Source organism: Typha latifolia, chromosome 1 (assembly GCF_019914945.1).
Source record: "Typha latifolia isolate L0001 chromosome 1, TyphaL0001v2, whole genome shotgun sequence".
Taxonomy (NCBI): Eukaryota; Viridiplantae; Streptophyta; class Magnoliopsida; order Poales; family Typhaceae; genus Typha; species Typha latifolia.
Genome location: NC_133086.1, coordinates 11,883,163 through 11,902,132, shown reverse-complemented (window position 1 = coordinate 11,902,132; position 18,970 = coordinate 11,883,163).

Sequence of the window (18,970 nt, the reverse complement as noted above, 5' to 3'; positions counted from 1 at the left end):
GCTCGAAAGAACACCAATTGATCCACCTCAAATTTCGCTCACGTCAGCCTTTGTCATGAGTTTGCTTCATGCGGTTTTGGGCTGTGGCTAGGTGAGTCTTGAGCAGTCTCAATGTTTCATCTCGATCAGCAAGCTCCAAGTTAAGCTCGGTCCTATCCGCCGTCGCGAGTCTATCATAGGCACGCAAGACAGGGGGAGTGCGCCCATAAACCGCCTCAAAGGGGGTCATGCCGATGCTAGAGTGATGAGCAGTATTGTATGACCACTCAGCCCATGGAAGGAATTTGACCCAATCCTTTGGTCGTTCCGCCACAAAGCATCGCAAGTATTGCTCCAGTCCGCGATTCACCACCTCGGTTTGGCCATCTATCTCGGGGTGATAAGCTGAACTCAGGTTGATTTGAGTCCCTTGCAATCTGAAGAACTCGGACCAAAACTCACTGATGAAGATGCGATCCCGGTCTGACACGATCGTCCTAGGCATCCCATGCAAGCGTGCCACTTCCCGAACGAAAATTTCAGCAACCCTTTTTGCTAAAAACGAGTGAGACAATGTTATGAAATGAGCATATTTGCTCAGTCTATCCACCACAACAAACACCATCGATTGTCCCCGAACCTCCGGCAGCCCCTCGATGAAGTCCATGGAGATATCCTCCCAAATACGCTCTGGTATAGGTAGTGGTTGTAGCAGCCCGCTAGGCTTGAGTGCCTCCGATTTGACTCGTTGGCAGATTTGACATTCACGCACATACTTTTTCACGTCCGTCTTCATTGCTGTCCATATACAGTTTTGGGCCAGCCGCTTGTAGGTACGTAATACCCCTTCATGCCCTGCTATAGGAGTATCATGGAAGTGTGCCATCAATAGTCTCTATAGCTCTTCGTTCCGGGGTACCTTGATTCGCCCGCACTCTAGTACTAACCCATCGCGCTCCTCGTGCTCGGGGTGGCTTGAGGGGTTCTCTCTCAACTCCTCCATGAGTTGGACCAGCTCACTATCCTCTGCACTAGCTCTCCGCAGATTTGAGAAGAAAGGAAAGGTGGGCGCCGAGAAAGAAGCGAGCTCCCTTGCGACCCTTTCATTTGGAAGTTCAAGTAGCGGTTGGCTTCCATCTAGCAGCACTCTCTTGTCATTTCTCCAAAACGTCAATGTGAGGCTTGTAAAATCAAATGTCACGGGCCCCAAGCTTCGAAGCCATTGGGTCCCCAAAACAATATCGGCACCTTGCAAGGCCAACGGATAAAGATCCAATGTGAAAGTTTGGCCTTGCACCTTCAATTCCGCACCTCCACAAATAGAATCCGCTCGCAATGTGGTGCCATCTCCGATCGTCACATCGAACCCTTCCGTGGGTTCCAACTAGAGCCCAATCTTCCTAAGGAGACTCTTGTCAATGAAGTTATGGGTGGACCCGGTGTCAATCAAGATTCTCACTGTGGTTTTCTTGACTACCCCGTTCACCCGCAAGGTCTTTGGCGTAGCTGTCCCCGAATAGGCGTGGAGGGAGATTTCGGCTATCCTGTCCTCCACGGGTTGCTCCTCAAGCTTCTTCTCCTTGATGTCCAGCCACATCTGCAACTCCACCTGCAAACTCGTCCTCCGCTTCCTCCAATCCATCGATTAGCATCACCGATCCCATTGGTTTACCGCAGCGATGCCCGGGTACAAACTTCTCATCGCAACGGAAACATAGGCCCTTGGCTCTTCTTTCTTCTACTTGGGCTGGTGTGAGTGCTCATCCCGGACCTCTAGGTGCATACTTCACATCTTGGGATGGCTTCAAGGGTGCTCGAGGAGTTACCACTGTAGCAGCAACCCTTGGTACTCCGATAGTACTTCCCGCCACTATGTTTGGTTGAGCTTGATTGCGGCTTCCTTGGCTTATCCAACTCTGCTTCAGGTGTATCTTCATGGCCCTATGTTTGTCTTCCATAAGCACCGCATCTTCGAAGGCCTCCTTTAAGATTCTAGGCTTTAAAGCCCTCACATCGGCTTGTATGTCACCCCGCAGCCCGGAGATGAAGGTGCTACGAAGTTGCTGATCCATCCATGGTGGATGACATCGGCTACTAATCCTCTCAAATTCTTCTTGGTATGACCCAACCGTGGTCTTTTGCACCGTCTTTGAGAGGAGAGCATCAAAGTCTTCATATCCCGATGCTCCAAATCGCCGTGTGATATCGGCGCAAAATTCAGCCCAAGTTTCGATAGCCTCAGTGGCATTGGCTGCTCAAAACCAATGAAGCGCCGCATCCTCAAGGTGGAAGCTCGCAAGCGTCACCTTGTACTCTTCCGCCGTTCCTTGGTATGCAAAGAATTGCTCCGCCCTATACAACCAATCAATCGGGTCGCCACCTTTGAACTTGGGGAATTCGAGACGCACGACTTGTCCACGGATGCCATTGTCTCGTTCCGGATCATGTCCTTGTCTAACCGAGGGAGGATGCACCATGAAGGGTTGATGATCCCTCCTTCGGTTTTGATTAACTTGTTGTGGTTCCGGATCGTATTGACCCGCCCACGGATCTTGATCTCCAAGGCGGTCTCCATAGTGGTTCACCGTCGGATGGGTTCACCTGCAACTGGACCTGGTGTAACCATCCTTGCTTGCCTCTGCCCATAGGGTGGTGGTAGCAGCGGCTCTTGTGGTTGCAAAGGCTGAACCGGTGGCGGTGGGTTCAAAGGGGTGGACTCGCGTCGTGGGGTCGATGGTGCTTTCCCCTTCGCCATTGCTTCCCTTGTCGCCCGTAGTTCCCGCATCATCTCCATCATCATCTGGTTGTTGATGGCCATTTGCTCTGAAAGAGACCCCAACACGGCTTGAACGCTAGGTTCTTTCGTATTCTGATTAGATTGGGCGGTTCCACGGGTGGAAGTCCCTGCAATCGTTTCTCCCTCCTCTATTGGGAGAATCTCTTCTTCATCATCTCGCCGTGCAGCCATGGATCTGGTTGTCGTCATTGGAAGCATTTGTCCGAGGAAAGGTGGCTCTGATACTAGCTTGATACGATCACACCTCTAGCTATGGAGCTCTGATACCAGCTTGATACGATCACGCCTTTTTGGTAAAGGGCTGATCTCTTCCAATTCTTGATCTGGACTAGATCTGGCACGGAACTTTGAAATAAGATCCCAAAATATTCCGCCGTTAGATCGATGTAAAATTTTGATATTTGTCGCCCTAGAAAAGAGCTTACCAACAAATCAAGTTTCAGGCGAATCGGAGTTGTGGATCTCGAGATACCGTCCGATTAGTGGACGAACATCAGGATGCTCTGTTTTGGATTCGTGGATGGAGGCACGAGATCCTAGGTAATGATGGTTGGTGGAGGACCGGCGTTAATGTGGTGGCACCGGTGAAAAGTGATGGTGGAAGGGTTGTGGTTGATGGAAGGATTAGGGAAAGTGTGGGATAGATTGGACGAAGGGGGAGAAGAGGGCCACCCCTAAGGGACTAGGGTGATTAGCCGGACGAGGGAGGTTAGAAGCGGCGTCGCCGGGGATTGAGAGAACGGGAGCGAAGAAGACGAAGGAGGCAAGGCAAAACTCAATCTCAATAATCAATAATAATTTTGGTTGCCCTACACATCCTTTTATAGGCTAACCAACAACTCACATTAACCCTAAAACACAATTTTCGCCGACCGCGTTCGAACTCGCCCGACCGTGTTCGAACGCACCGAATTAGCTCTTCTGGATTTGCGAACGCGATGCAGGCGTTCGAACGCGTGATCGAACGCGCCTGTCGGTATTTGCGAACGCGATGTAGGCGTTCACACTGCGTTCGAACGCACCGCGTTCGAACGCACAATACATTCTCTTCACCACGTTCACAACCCCGTTCACAAACCGTGTTCGAACTCACTCCACCCGCGTTCGAACGCGACTTACAGAAAACTTATTTTAATGGAAATTAAACACTAAAACATGAAATAAAAACACTCTTAAAGTGAATCCATGCTCGAGACGACGTCGGTGAAGTCCGAATCGTATCACAATGTATAGAACATGCCCATAATTTCATCCATATTCGCACTCATGGACGTTGGCCATGGTTGCTCCAAAGGAATCGACCTCATAGTTAGGGTCATTGTGGATTGAGTCCTCCTTTGTCGGTGTACTATCCATAGGTCTCCTTGTTGATGTCATCTTCCTTATTTCAACCATTAATAGAGGTCTAAGGTTCGCCTGCTCTAATACCACTTGATAACCTTTGATACCACTTGATAAGCTCTAATACCACTTGATAATCTCTGATAATAAATTGATAAGTTATGATACCAAAGATAGGCTATGCAACGATTCCTTCAAGATCTGGATATATTATAGGAATTAGTCTGCGCGACCGTGGAAAAATATTCATCAAATATTTTTCGTTCATCAGAAAATTATGAAACCAATTGGGTTAGATCCGTAACTTCCTGGTCTTTCATATTTACTATTTCGCCAATTCAAATTGTAGCAGAGATAAAAATACGGAATAACGTGGGTGATGGTGGTGGTGACGGGTGGAGTGGATGTTAGCGTTATGGATGGGTATGGAGATGAATGTAGATTGTGGAAGTGTTTAAGGGATGTAGACGAAGGGAACGAAGTGGTCGAGATCCCAAAGAAGAGGGATGGCTTGACAGTCGAGGGAGATTAGAAGTTAGGAGAAACCTTGCCAATGGTAGAGGTGGAAGGATGATGAAAAGGGAGAAGGGAGAAGTCTAGAGAGAATATAAGAGCTAAGAAATCAATAATCCAATTACATAATGAATTTGGCTGCCATCCACATATATATAGAGCCTAGCCAACAAGTCCTAAAATAATATAAAACCCTAATTCTAGAGGATTCCCATTGATCACATTTGAACACACCCGATCGCATTCGAATGCACCAATAATACGTTCTCTGTATGTGCGAATGCGATGCAAGCGTTCGAACGCGGGCGTTCAAACTCACTTGACCGGGTTCGAATGCACAATATGTGTTCTTTTGTATTTGTGAACCTGATGCAGGCGTTCGCAAGAGCATTCGAACGCGACCCCTCCTACGTTCGAACGCGACCTATAAGAATATTATTTTAATAAAAATAAACACCTAATGCAATAAGAAAAGATCCTATCTAAGTGTATCAGCCCACCACTCTTCCCCCACCTTACCCTCAAGTTGAAAAGTCTGGGAAACGCTCCAAGATATCAGTCTCCAACTCCCATGTCGCCTCATCGGATGGCTTGCCAAGCCACTCAACTAGAATCTCCATCTCCAATCTGGTACCATGTCATCGTTGGCGTCTAGTAAGTACTCGAACTGGCTCTATGATCTCTATCTACTCCAATGGCTATAGTAGAACCGATCCAACAATCTCATGATCTCCAATGTGCTCTCTCAATAATTAAACATGAAAAAGAGGATGCACTCTCGACCCCTCCGGCAGCTCCAAACGATATGCAACCGGACCAATATGCTCCAACACCCGAAATGAACCAAAGTAGCGATGTGCTAACTTTTGGTTACACATCGGACATAAGGTCACCTGTCGATACGGCTGCGCCCTCACAAACACCTAACTGCCTATGTCAAACTCCTGCTTCCTATGGCTACGATCATAAACTTGCTTCATGCAGTTTTGAGAGAGTTTAAGATAAGCATGCAACCTCCTCAATGTGGCGTCTCTATCCATCAAAGCTAAGTCCACCTCCGTACGATTTGTAGATGCCACTGGATCATAAGTGCGTAATGTCGGAGCCGTCCGTCACCACGTCAAATAAATTCATGCCAATACTACTATGGTAGACGGTGTTATAAGACCACTCCGCCCACGGTAAGAACTCCAACCATCATCTCAGAATCTCTCCAACAAAGCACCTCAAGTACTGCTCAATGCCTCGATTGACCACCTCGGTTTGGTCGTCCGTCTGCGGATGGTAGGCCGAACTGAAGTTCAATTGATACGATTCGGACTTCACCGACATCGTCTCGAGCATGGAATCACTTTAGGAATGTTTTTGCTTCATGTTTTAGTGTTTAATTTCCATTAAAATAAGTTTTCTATAAGTCGCGTTCGAACGCGGGTGGAGTGAGTTCGAACGCGGTTTGTGAACGGGGTTGTGAACGTGGTGAAGAGAATGTACTGTGCGTTCGAACGCGGTGCATTCGACCGCACTGTGAACGCCTGCATCGCGTTCGCAAATACCGACAGGCGCGTTCAATCACGCGTTTGAACGCCTGCATAGCGTTCGCAAATCCAGAAGAGCTAATTCGGTGCGTTCGAACGCGGTCGGGCGAGTTCGAACGCGGTCGGCGAAAATTGTGTTTTAGGGTTAATGTGAGTTGTTGGTTAGCCTATAAAAGGATGTGTAGGGCAACCAAAATTATTATTGATTATTGAGATTGAGTTTTGCCTTGCCTCCTTCGTCTTCTTCGCTCCCGTTCTCTCAATCCCCGGCGACGCCGCTTCTAACCTCCCTCGTCCGGCTAATCACCCTAGTCCCTTAGGGGTGGCCCTCTTCTCCCCCTTCGTCCAATCTATCCCACACTTGCCCTAATCCTTCCATCAACCACAACCCTTCCACCATCACTTTTCATCGGTGCCACCACATTAACGCTAGTCCTCCACCAACCATCATTACCTAGGATCTCGTGCCTCCATCCACGAATCCAAAACAGAGCATCCTGATGTTCGTCCACTAATCGGACGGTATCTCGAGATCCACAACTCCGATTCGCCTAAACCTTAATTTGTTGGAAAGCTCTTTTCCAGAGCAACAACATATCAAAATTTCACATCGATCGAACGGCGGAATATTTTGGGATCTTATTTCAAAGTTCCGTGCCAGATCTAGTCCAGATCAAGAAACGGAAGAGATCGACCCTTTACCAAAAAGGCGTGATCGTATCAAGCTAGTATCAGAGCTCCATAGCCAGAGGTGTGATCGTATCAAGCTGGTATCAGAGCCTTAGCCCCAAAGAGAAGATCGTATCATCAATCGAGTCCCCTACAATCTGAAAAACTCAGTCCAAAAGTCACTCATAAATACACGATCACGATCCGAGACAATCGTGCATGGCATGCCATGTAACCAAGCAACATCTCTAACAAAAAATTTAGCCACTGACTTGGCTGAAAACGGATTTGACAATGTCGAAAAGTACGCATACTTACTCAATCTGTCAACCACCACAAATATAACAAAATAACCACGTACCAGTGGAAGACCATCTATGAAATCCATAGAAATGTCTTCCCAAACACGATCCGGTATAGGTAAAGGCTATAGTAATCCGGCCGGTTTAAATGTGGTTGTCTTAGCCCTTTGACAAACTTCGCAAGCATAGACAAAACTCCTCACATCCCGACTCAATCCTGGCCACGTGCAACTCTGAGATATCCTCCTATATGTCCTTAAGACACCCTCATGACCATCCTCTGGAGTATGGTGGAAGTGCTCCAACAATTTTTATCGCAATCTATCATTTGCGGGCACTCGAATGCATCCGCAGTCCAGTAGCAACCCGCCTCAATTTTCTAACTCTGGATGGCGCTCCGGATCATCCATCACCTCCTGCAACAATCTCAAAATATCTAGGTCATATGTACATGCATACCTCAGCACGTCAAGGAAGGACAATGTATGAGATGAATAGGCTGCAAGCTCGGCGGTATCGGGTTGGCGCGATAGTGCATCCGCCTTTCTATTTTCCGTTCCCTTCTTGTATTGGATTTCATAAGCATATCCCAGCAATTTTGTGACCCATCGTTTTGTGCCGGAGTGTGTATGCGCTGTTCCATAAAGTTTGGAAGGCTCCTTTGATCAGTTCGGATAATAAATCATCTACCGATCAAATAAGGCCTTCACTTTGTCACCGCATGCAGAATTGCCAACATCTCTCTCTCATAAATTGATAATTACTAAGATTTTGGTGAAAAATACTTACTAAGAAAGGCTATGGGACGTCCTCCTCGCATTAGTACAGCTTCTATGCCAACACCCGACGCATCACATTCCACAATGAACTCTTTGGTAAAGTCTAGTAGTGCTAGAACGGGTGTCGTCGTCATTGCTGTTTTTAGTTTTTCAAAGCTGAAGTGGCTTCATCCGTCCATCTAAAAGAGTCCTTCTTCAATAAAAAAGTGAGAGAAGTAGCGAACTTGCCATATCCGGCAATGAAGCGTCGATAATATCCGGTCAGCCCCAAAAATCCTCTCAATATGGTAGTAGTAGTAGTAGGAATAGGCCAAGCGGTCATACATGCAACTTTTTGAGGATCCGTCGCTACACCATCCACTGAAATAATGTGGCCTAAATACTCCACTTGTGGTACTCCCCATAGGCACTTGGACTTCTTGATCTTTAATTGGTTTTGCTTCAACAAATTCAGCACTTCCTCCAAATACCGCCAATACTCCAATTCAGTCCTGCTATATACCAAAATGTTGTCAAAAAATACCAAGACATACCTTCGCAAAAGAGGCCAAAATATATCATTCATGAGGCCTTGAAAAGTAGCTGGAGCATTAGTAAGACCAAAAGGCATCACCGAAACTCGTAATGCCCATCCGAAGTCCAAAATGCAGTTTTGTGCACATCCGCTGGGTGAACTCTAATTTGATGATACCCGGCCCTCAAGTCAAGCTTGCTGAATATAGTCGCCCTTGCAAGCTCGTCCAGCAACTCCTCGATAATCGGAATAGGATACTGATCCTTAACGGTAATAGCGTTTAGTGCCTGATAATCAACACAAAAATGCCATGTCCCGTTCTTTTTTCGCACCAATAGCATGGGGGATGAGTATGAGCTATGACTTAGTTGAATGAGGCCTTGCTCCAACATCTCGACAACCATCTTTGAGATAACTTCTTTTGCACACGTGGATACTAATATAGCCTCACATTCGCCGGTGTAGCCCCGGGTACAATCTCTATGCGATGGTCTGCCGCTCTCCTCAGTGGCAACTCTTGTGGCACCTCAAACAGTTCAGAATAGTTATCTAATAAATTAGACAATTTAATTTTAATACCTAAACACATTTGAAGCTCATCTCTTGCTGGTCCTAACTGAAGAAGATAGGATAAATCATATGCACAAGGCAGCCCCATCATAGGCTGTATCACAGGAATCGACGAAAACTGAACACTATCAAGCCGCACATCTTTGTTTCCTTGTTTATATTTTATCCACATGCTCCGGAAATCAAATGTAACGGGTCCCAAACTCTATAACCATTGAGCACCAAGGACAATGTCCGCTCCTCGCAGTGCCAACGGATACAAGTCCATAATGATGTCATGTCCTTGTACCCATATACCGACTCGGCGACACAAGCTCTCCGCCTTAAGCTTTGTGCCGTCTCCAATAGAAACGTCAAATCCCGTGGTCGGTTCGGCATCCAAACCCAATCTCCTCACTAACCACTCATCTAAAAAGTTGTATGTACTCCCCGAATCGATGAGGATGTGCACACAATGCTTTTTAACGAGTCCGTCTACTTATAACATTCTCGGCGCGGAAGTACCTGAATATGCATGCATCGATATTTCATCTTGAATATCTTCCTCCACGCCCTCCTTAACAGTCTCCTCATAGACCTCCTCTGGACACTCTCCATCATCAACAACCTCATCTTCCTCCTCACCGACGAAGCACGTCGGTGCCGCACACCTCTCGGGTTTCACCACCGCTGGTCTTGAGTTTTGCAACGGAGATGGGGAGTGATGTGTGGGCATAGGTAAGAGGGGATCATTGACACTCGCATGACGTACCTGGACCTGTGGGGTATCAATTTGATGGGGTCCCATCGCTGATCCTTCTTAGAACTCCGATCGCCATCGAGGAGATAACGAATCAAATCGGTTCTTGACATATTCCTTGAAATCATTGCGATCCTTTTGAATTGAGTCAACTCTATGCATCAATGTATGAAACATGCCCCTAATTTCATCCATATTTGCATCATGTACGTTGGTTGACTCGGTCCTGCCATGGTCGCTCCAAAAAAATTGACCTCACGGTTAGGGTCATCATGGATTGAGTCATCCTTTGTCGGTGTGCTCTCCATAGGTCTCCTTGTTGATGTCATCTTCCTTGTTTTAACCATTAATGGAGGTTTGAGGTTCGCTTGCTCTGATACCACTTGATAAGCTCTGATACCACTTGATAAGCTCCGATACCACTTGATAATCTCTGATACCAAATTGATAAGTTCTGATACTAAAGATAGGCTATGCAACGATTCCTTCAAGATCTGGATGTATTATAGAAATCAGTGTGGGTGATAGTGGGAAAATATTTGTCAAATATTTTCTGATAGTCAGAAAATTACGAAACTAATTAGGTTAGATCCGAAACTTCCTGATTTACAACTTTCTTATTTACTCTTTTTGCCGATTCAAACTATAGTAGGGACTAAAATATGGAATAACGTGGGTGATGGTGGTGGTGACGGGTGGAGTGAATATTAGGGTTATGGATGGGTATAGAGATGAAGATGAATTGTGGAAGTGGTTAAAGGATGTAGACGAAAGGAACAAAGTGGTTGAGATCCCAAAGAATAGGAGTGACTTGATAGTCGAGGGAGATTAGAAGTTAGGAGAAACCTTGCCAACGATAGAGGTGGAAGGATGATGAAGAGGGAGGAGGAAGAAGTCTAGAGAGAAGATAAGAGTTAAGAAATCAATAATCCAATTGCATAATAAATTTGGCTGCCATCCACATATATATAGAGACTAGCCAACAAGTCCTAAAATAATATGAAACTCTAATTCTAGAGGATTCCCGTCGATCGCGTTTGAACGCGCCCAATCGCGTTTGAACGCACCAAAACACGTTCTCTGTATGTGCAAACGCGATGCAGGCGTTTGAATGCACAATATGCGTTCTCTGTATTTGCAAACCTGATGCAGGCATTCGCAAGGGCGTTCGAACGCGACCTATAGGAATTTTATTTTAATAAAAATAAACACCTAATACAATAAGAAAATATCCTATCTAAGTGTATCAATGGTGAAATAGTTGCTGCCCAAGACTACCAAGGAGCTACGCGGCTTCCTCGACTTAACTGGTTACTACCGTCGGTTTGTGGCAAACTATGGGCAAGGTTGCGGCTTGCCTCACGGCCTTGCTACGGAAGGGTGCATTCACTTGGACTGACAAAGCAAGGGAAGCATTCTGTTACGATCCTTCCTCGGCTATAGGCTCTGATACCAGCTTGATACGAACCCTCTTTTGGTGCTATGGCCCTGATACCAGATTGTTACGATCTTGCACGGAACTTTGAGATCAGATCCCGAAATATCCTACCGTTGGATCGCTGTGAAATTTTGATATGATGTAGGCCTGGAAAAGAGCTTTCCAACGGATCTAGTTTGAGGCGAATCGGAGTTGGGGATCTCGAGATATCGTTCGTTTAGTGGACGAACGTCAGGATACTCTGTTTTTGGATTCCGTGGATGAAGGCACGAAATCCTGGGTAATGGTGGATTGTGGAGGGCCGGTGTTGATGGGGTGGCACCGGTGTAAAAGTGATGGTGGAAGGGTTATGGATGATGGAAAAGTTAGGGATAGCGATGGATAAATTGGAAGAAGGGGAGAAGAGGGCCACTCCTAAGGGACTAGGGTGATTGGCTGTCGAGGGAGATTAGAAGCGGCGTCGCCGGGGAGATTGAGGGAACGAGAGCGAAGAAGATGAAGGAGGCAAGGCAAACTCAATTCTCAATATTCAATTCTCAATTTTGGTTGCCCTACACATACTTTTATAGGCTAACCAACAACTCAATCTTATCCTAAAACACAATCTTATCCTAAAACCCAATCTTATCCTAAAACACAATCTTATCCTAAAACACAATCTTATCCTAAAACTCAATCTTATCCTAAAACTCAATCTTATCCTAAGGTAAATCCAAGCTCGAGACGACGTCGGTGAAGTCCGAATCGTATCAATCCACCACGCTTCCGCAACCTTGTCCTCAAGGTTTGAAATTTGGGAAGCGATCCATGATGTCTGTCTCTAGCTCCCATGTAGACTCGTCAGTAGGTTTGCCCAGCCACTCAATCAGCACTTCAGTCTCTAATCTGGATCCTTGGCGTCTTCTCCTATGACTTAGGACTCGAACCGGCTCATTGGAGCCATCTTCCTCCATTGGTTCGGGTAAGGTCGAACCCACTACATGGTTAGGCCCGTTCTGGGCCTTCAATGCCGAGACATGGAAGACGGGATGTATCCTGGTTCCTTCGGGTAGGTCCAATCGGTAAGCTACTTGGACCGATTCGTTGTAGCACTCGGTACGGACCATAGTACTTGTATCCCAACTTTTGGTTCAAAATTGGCCTCAATGTGGTATCGATACGGTTGAGCTCGAACGAACACCAATTGATCCACCTCAAATTCTCGCTCACGTCCGCCTTTGTCATGCGTTTGCTTCATGCGGTTTTGTCTTTGTGGCTAGGTGAGTCTTGAGCCGTCTCAATGTTTCATCTCGATCAGCAAGCTCCAAGTCAAGCTCAGTCCTATCCGTCGCCGCGAGTCTATCGTAGGCACGCAAGACAGGGGAGTGCGCCCATAAACCGCCTCAAATGGGGTCATGCCAATGCTTGAGTGATGAGCGGTATTGTATGACCACTCAGCCCGGGGAAGAAATTTGACCCAATCCTTTGGTCGATCCGCCACAAAGCATCGCAAGTATTGCTCTAGTCCACGATTCACCACCTCGGTTTGGCCATCCGTCTCGGGGTGATAAGCTGAACTAAGATTGATTTGAGTCCCTTGCAATCTGAAGAACTCGGACCAAAACTCACTTATGAAGATGCGATCCCGGTCGACACGATCGTCCTAGGCATCCCATGCAAGCGTGCCACTTCCGAACAAAAATTTCAGCAACCCTTTTTGCTGAAAACGGGTGAGACAATGTTATGAAATGTGCATACTTGCTCAGTCTATCCACCACAACAAACACCACCGATTGTCCTCGAACTTCCGGCAGCCCCTCGATGAAGTCCATGGAGATATCCTCCCAAATACGCTGCGGTATCGGTAGTGGTTGCATTAGCCCGCTAGGCTTGAGTGCCTCCGATTTGGCTCGTTGGCAGATTTGACATTCACGCACATACTTCTTCACGTCCGTCTTCATCCCGGTCCAAGTACGGTTTGGGCCAGCCGCTTGTAAGTACGTAATACCCCTTCATGACCTGCTATAGGAGTATCATGGAAGTGTGCCATCAATAGCCTCCGTAGCTCTTCGTTTGGGGTACCTTGATTCGCCCGTGCTCTAGTACTAACCCATTGCGCTCCTCGTGCTCGGGGTTGCTTGAGGGGTTCGCTCTCAACTCCTCCATGAGTCGGACCAGATCACTATCCCTGCACCGGCTCTTCGTAGATCTGAAAAGAAAGGAAAAGTGGGTGCCGAGAAAGAAGCGAGCTCCCTTTCTTTTGAAAGTTCAAGCAGCGGTTTACTTCCATCCAACAACACTCTCGACCATCTCTCCAAAAGGTCAATGTGAGGCTTATAAAATCAAGGTCACGGGCCCCAAGCTCCGAAGCCATTGGGTCCCTAAAACAATATCGGCACCTTGCAAGGCCAATGGATAAAGATCCAATGTGAAAGTTTGGCCTTGCACCTTCAATTCTGCACCTCCACAAATAGAATACGCCGCAAGGTGGTGCCATCTCCAATCGTCACATCGAACCCTTCCGTGGGTTCCGACTCGAGCCCAATCTTCCTAAGGAGCCTCTTGTCAATGAAGTTGTGGGTGGACCCGGTGTCAATCAAGATTCTCCTTTGTGGTCTTCTTGACTACTCCGTTCACCCGCAATGTCTTTGGTGCCGCCGTCCCCGAATAGGCGTGGAGGGAGATTTCAGCTATCACGTCCTCCACGTTTTGCTCCTCAACTTCTTCTCCTCGATGTCCAGCAACATCTGCGCTTTCAGCTGCAAGGTCATCCTCCGCTTCCTCCAATCCATCGATGAGCATCACCGATCCCATCGGTTTAGCGCAACGATGCCCTGGTACAAACTTCTCATCACAACGGAAGCATAAGCCCTTGGCTCTTCTTTCTTCTACTTGGGCAGGTGTGAGTACTCGCCCGGACCTCTAGGTGCGTACTTCACATCTTGGGATGGCTTCAAGGGTGCTCGAGGAGGTATCAATGCAGCAAAGCAACTCTTGTTACTCCACTAGTATTTTTCGCCGCTATGTTTGATAGAGCTTGATTGCGGCTTCCTTGGCTTGTCCAACTCGCTTCAAGTGTATCTTCATGGCCCTATGCTTATCTTCCATAAGCACCGCATCTTGGAAGGCCTCCTTTAAGGTTCTAGGCCTTAAAGCCCTCACATCGGCTTGTATGTCACCCCGCAGCCCGGAGATGAAGGTCTTTGCGAAGTTGCTGATCCGTCCATGGTGGATGACATCGGCTACTAATCCTCTCAAATTCTTCTTGGTATGACCCAACCGTGGTCTTCTGAACCGTCTTTGATAGGAGAGCATCAAAGTCTTCATAGCCCGATACTCCAAATCGCCGTGTGATATCGGCGCAAAATTCAGCCCAAGTTTCGATGGCCTCAATGGCATTGGCTGATCGAAACCAATGAAGCGCCGCATCCTCAAGGTGGAAGCTTGCAAGCGTCACCTTGTATTCTTCCGCCGTCACCTTGGTATGCAAAGAATTGCTCCGCCCTATACAACCAATCAATTGGATCGCCACCTTTGAACTTGGGGAATTCGAGACGCACGACTTGTCCACGAATGCCGTTGTCTCGTTCCGGATCATGCCCAACTCCTTGTCTAATCGGCGGAGGATGCACCATGAAGGGTTGATGATCCCTCCTTCGGTTTAGATCAACTCGCCGTGGTTCCGGATCGTATCGGCCCGCCCATGGATCTTGATCTCCAATGTGGTCTCCATGGTGATTCGCTCGTCGGATGGGTTCACCGCAACTGGTCCTGGTGTAACCATCCTTGCTTGCCTCTGCCCATAGGGTGGTGGTAGCAGCGGCTCTTATGGTTGCAAAGGCTGAACCGGTGAGGATTGATTCAAGGGGGTGGACTCGCGTCGTGGGGTCGATGGTGCCTTCCCGTTAGACATTGCTTCCCTTGGCGCCCGTAGTTCCCGCATCATCTCCATCATCATCTGGTGGTTGATGGCCATCTGCTCTGAAATAGACCCCAACATGGATAGAACGCTAGGCTCTTCCGTATTCCGATTAGATCGGATGGTTCCGCGGGTGGAAGTCCCTGCAATTGTCTCTTCCTCCTCTATTGGGAGAATCTCTTCTTCATCATCACGCCGTGCAGCCATGGATCTGGTGGTCGTCATCGGAAGCGCTTGTCCGAGGAACGGTGGCTCTGATACCAGATTGTTACGATCCTTCCTCGGCTATAGGCTCGATACCGGCTTGATACGAACCCTCTTTTTGGTGCTATGGCCCCGATACCAGATTGTTACGATCTTGCACGGAACTTTGAGATCAGATCCCGAAATATCCTACCGTTGGATCGCTGTGAAATTTTGATATGATGTAGGCCTGGAAAAGAGCTTTCCAACGGATCTAGTTTGAGGCGAATCGGAGTTGGGGATCTCGAGATATCGTTCGTTTAGTGGACGAACGTCAGGATACTCTGTTTTTGGATTCCGTGGATGAAGGCACGAAATCCTGGGTAATGGTGGATTGTGGAGGGCCGGTGTTGATGGGGTGGCACCGGTGTAAAAGTGATGGTGGAAGGGTTATGGATGATGGAAAAGTTAGGGATAGCGATGGATAAATTGGAAGAAGGGGGAGAAGAGGGCCACTCCTAAGGGACTAGGGTGATTGGCCTGTCGAGGGAGATTAGAAGCGGCGTCGCCGGGGAGATTGAGGGAACGAGAGCGAAGAAGATGAAGGAGGCAAGGCAAACTCAATTCTCAATATTCAATTCTCAATTTTGGTTGCCCTACACATACTTTTATAGGCTAACCAACAACTCAATCTTATCCTAAAACACAATCTTATCCTAAAACCCAATCTTATCCTAAAACACAATCTTATCCTAAAACACAATCTTATCCTAAAACTCAATCTTATCCTAAAACTCAATCTTATCCTAAGGTAAATCCAAGCTCGAGACGACGTCGGTGAAGTCCGAATCGTATCACATTCGAAGCTATGAAGAAAGTGATGATCTCAGTCCTAGTCCTTACTTTAGCCGATTTCACCAAATCGTTCACCATTGAGTGCGACGCGTTAGGAGTCGGCATTGGGGCTATTTTGATGAAAGAAGGCAAATGCATGGCTTACATGAGCAAAGCTCTTTCGAAGTGTTCACAGCTACTATCCACTTGTGAAAGGGAAATGCTCGCCATCATCCATGTGATCACTAAGTGGAGGCCTTATCTCATCAGGCCGATCACGGTCCGCACCGATCAAAAGAGTTTGCCATACTTCCTTAGGCAGCGCATCATACACCAGCCCAGCAAAGATAGGTGCCCAAGCTACTTGGATATGACTATGAGTTAGTGTACAAAAGGGGGACCGAAAATAGCACCGATGATGCCTTATCAAGGCGTCCGAATCCAGCCGAGTTGGCAGCGATTTCGGCGCCGATTTTTCTTTTTTTTCCAATAGTTGTAGCAGGCATGCAAGAAGGATTCGGACATCATGAGGATGTTGGACAACTTTGCTACAGATCCCAGCAAAATGCAAGGAGTTTTGGTGAAGGACGGACTCATAGTGGACCGTGGCAAGATAATCGTTCCAGTTGATCGCCGCTTGTGCAAGGAGTTGGTGCGCCACTTCCATGACATCCCTATGGATGGACATGAAGGGGTGTTGCACACCTATAAATGGCTGAACCAGAGTTGCACATAGGCTGGAATGAAGAAGGATGTGCAAGCTTATGTCCGGGCTTGCGAGGTGTGTCAAAGAGCGAAGACCGAATCGACTAAACCCACCGGCTTGCTTCAACCGCTTCCGATTCCAAAGCAGGTTTGGGAGGACGTCGCCATAGACTTCATTGACGGTCTACCTAAGGTCAAAGGTCATTCAGTGATCATGGTGGTGGTGGATCGCCTTAGCAAGTATGCACTCTTTTCGGCCTTGGCGCATCCCTGCACGGCAATGAAGGTTGTGGAGGTTTATGTGTGCGACGTGGCCAAGATGCATAATATGCCAAAGTCGATTGTTTCAGATCGTGATCCTATATTTGTGAGTCAATTTTGGCAGGAATTTTTTGCTCTCCAAGGGACTACCTTTCGTATGAGTTCAGTCTATCATCCTCAAACGGACGGCCAATCCGAGGTGTTGAACCAATACTTAGAGCAATACTTGCAGTGCTTTGTCGGTGAGCGACCGCGGTAGTGGTTGTCTTATTTGTCATAGGCAGAATGGTCATACAATACGGTCTTCCACTTGGCCATTGGCATGACTCCATTCGAGGCTGTCTAAGGTCAATCGCCTCCGATCTTGCACACATACCTATCATCGGCCCGAGCCGACCAAACCAAGGTAGATGCAGTTTTGCGAGATCGAGATGAGGTGTTAAGGAGACTCAAGATGCACCTAGTGGCTGTCCAGAACTGAATGAAGCAAGTCTATGACCAGCGGCACCAAGAGAGGTCCTTCTCGATTAGGAATTAGGTCTACATCAAGCTTCAACCATATCGGCAAAGCTCGATTAGACCCATTCCTAATCAGAAGTTGTCTCCAAAATTCTATGGACCTTATCAAGTGATCGAGCATATTGGACCCATGGCGTACCGTCTAGACTTACCTAAGGAGGCGCGGATACAACCAATTTTTCATGTCTCAAGCCTTAAGACTCGAGTTCCTCCTATCGAGCCAAATGGAGCTATTCCACCCTAGCCAATAAGGGCTGATCTGGATGAGTCTGAAGCGGAACCGAGTACCCCTATTCTAGTTCGGATCCTAGCCAGCTGACGCACTCGAGTCCAGGACAAGTGGGTGATCGAGATTTTGGTGGAGTGGCGTGGACGAGGCGACTTGGATGCCAGAATCTGACTTCATGGATCGCTATACAGATTTGACACCCTGAGGGCAAGGTGAACGAAAGCATGGTGGAGTGATACGACTCGGTCAGATTGGATCCATTAGCGACATTGGGTTCATTGGGATGATCCTATTTATCTAGTTTGATTTTGCTTGAGAAAATAAGGCTTTTTGTCGAGGGTGTTCGAATGCTAGGGATTCATGTTCGAACGGGCTATGCGAACGCCTACACGCGTTCACAAAAATAGAAAACGGGAATTGCGTGTTCGAACGGGCCCACCGTTTGAACGTGCTCGTTGAGACGCCTATATGCGTTCGCAAAGACACTTAACAGTATTTGCGCGTTCAAACGCAATCGGGCGCGTTCGAACGCACCACGGCGAGAACTGTTAGTTTTTAGGGTTTTAATTTAGTTGTTTGGGTCAAAAGTGTGAGCCTCTATAAATATGTGGAGGAAATCCTAATTGGAGTTTATCTAATAATTGGATCGGCATTATTGCCCTTATGTCCCTCCTTCTTGCTCTATCTATTAGCGCCTCTCCCACGTCCCTTCTTCTACTGCCCAAGTCCTTGGTCGGCCTCCTCTAACTCCTAATCCCCCTCTTCTGCAGTAACTTCTCCCTATTCAATCCAAAAAGTTCTCCTAGCACTTATCTAGTCATTGAAGGGCTAACAAGCTAGGGTTCATCCGACCTTCGGCTATTGTTCACTGCGTTCGAACGGGCTATGCGAACGCCTGCACGCATTCACAAAAATAGAGAATGGGAATTACACGTTCAAATGGGCCCACCGTTTGAACGCGCTCGTTCAGACGCCTATACGTGTTCACAAAGACAAATAACGGTATTTGCACGTTCAAATGCAATCGGGAGCGTTCAAACACACCGCGACGAGAACTGTTAGTTTTTAGGGTTTTAATTTGGTTGTTTGGGTCAAAAAGGTGAGCCTCTATAAATATGTGGAGGAAACCCTAATTAGAGTTTGTCTAATAATTGGATCGGCATTG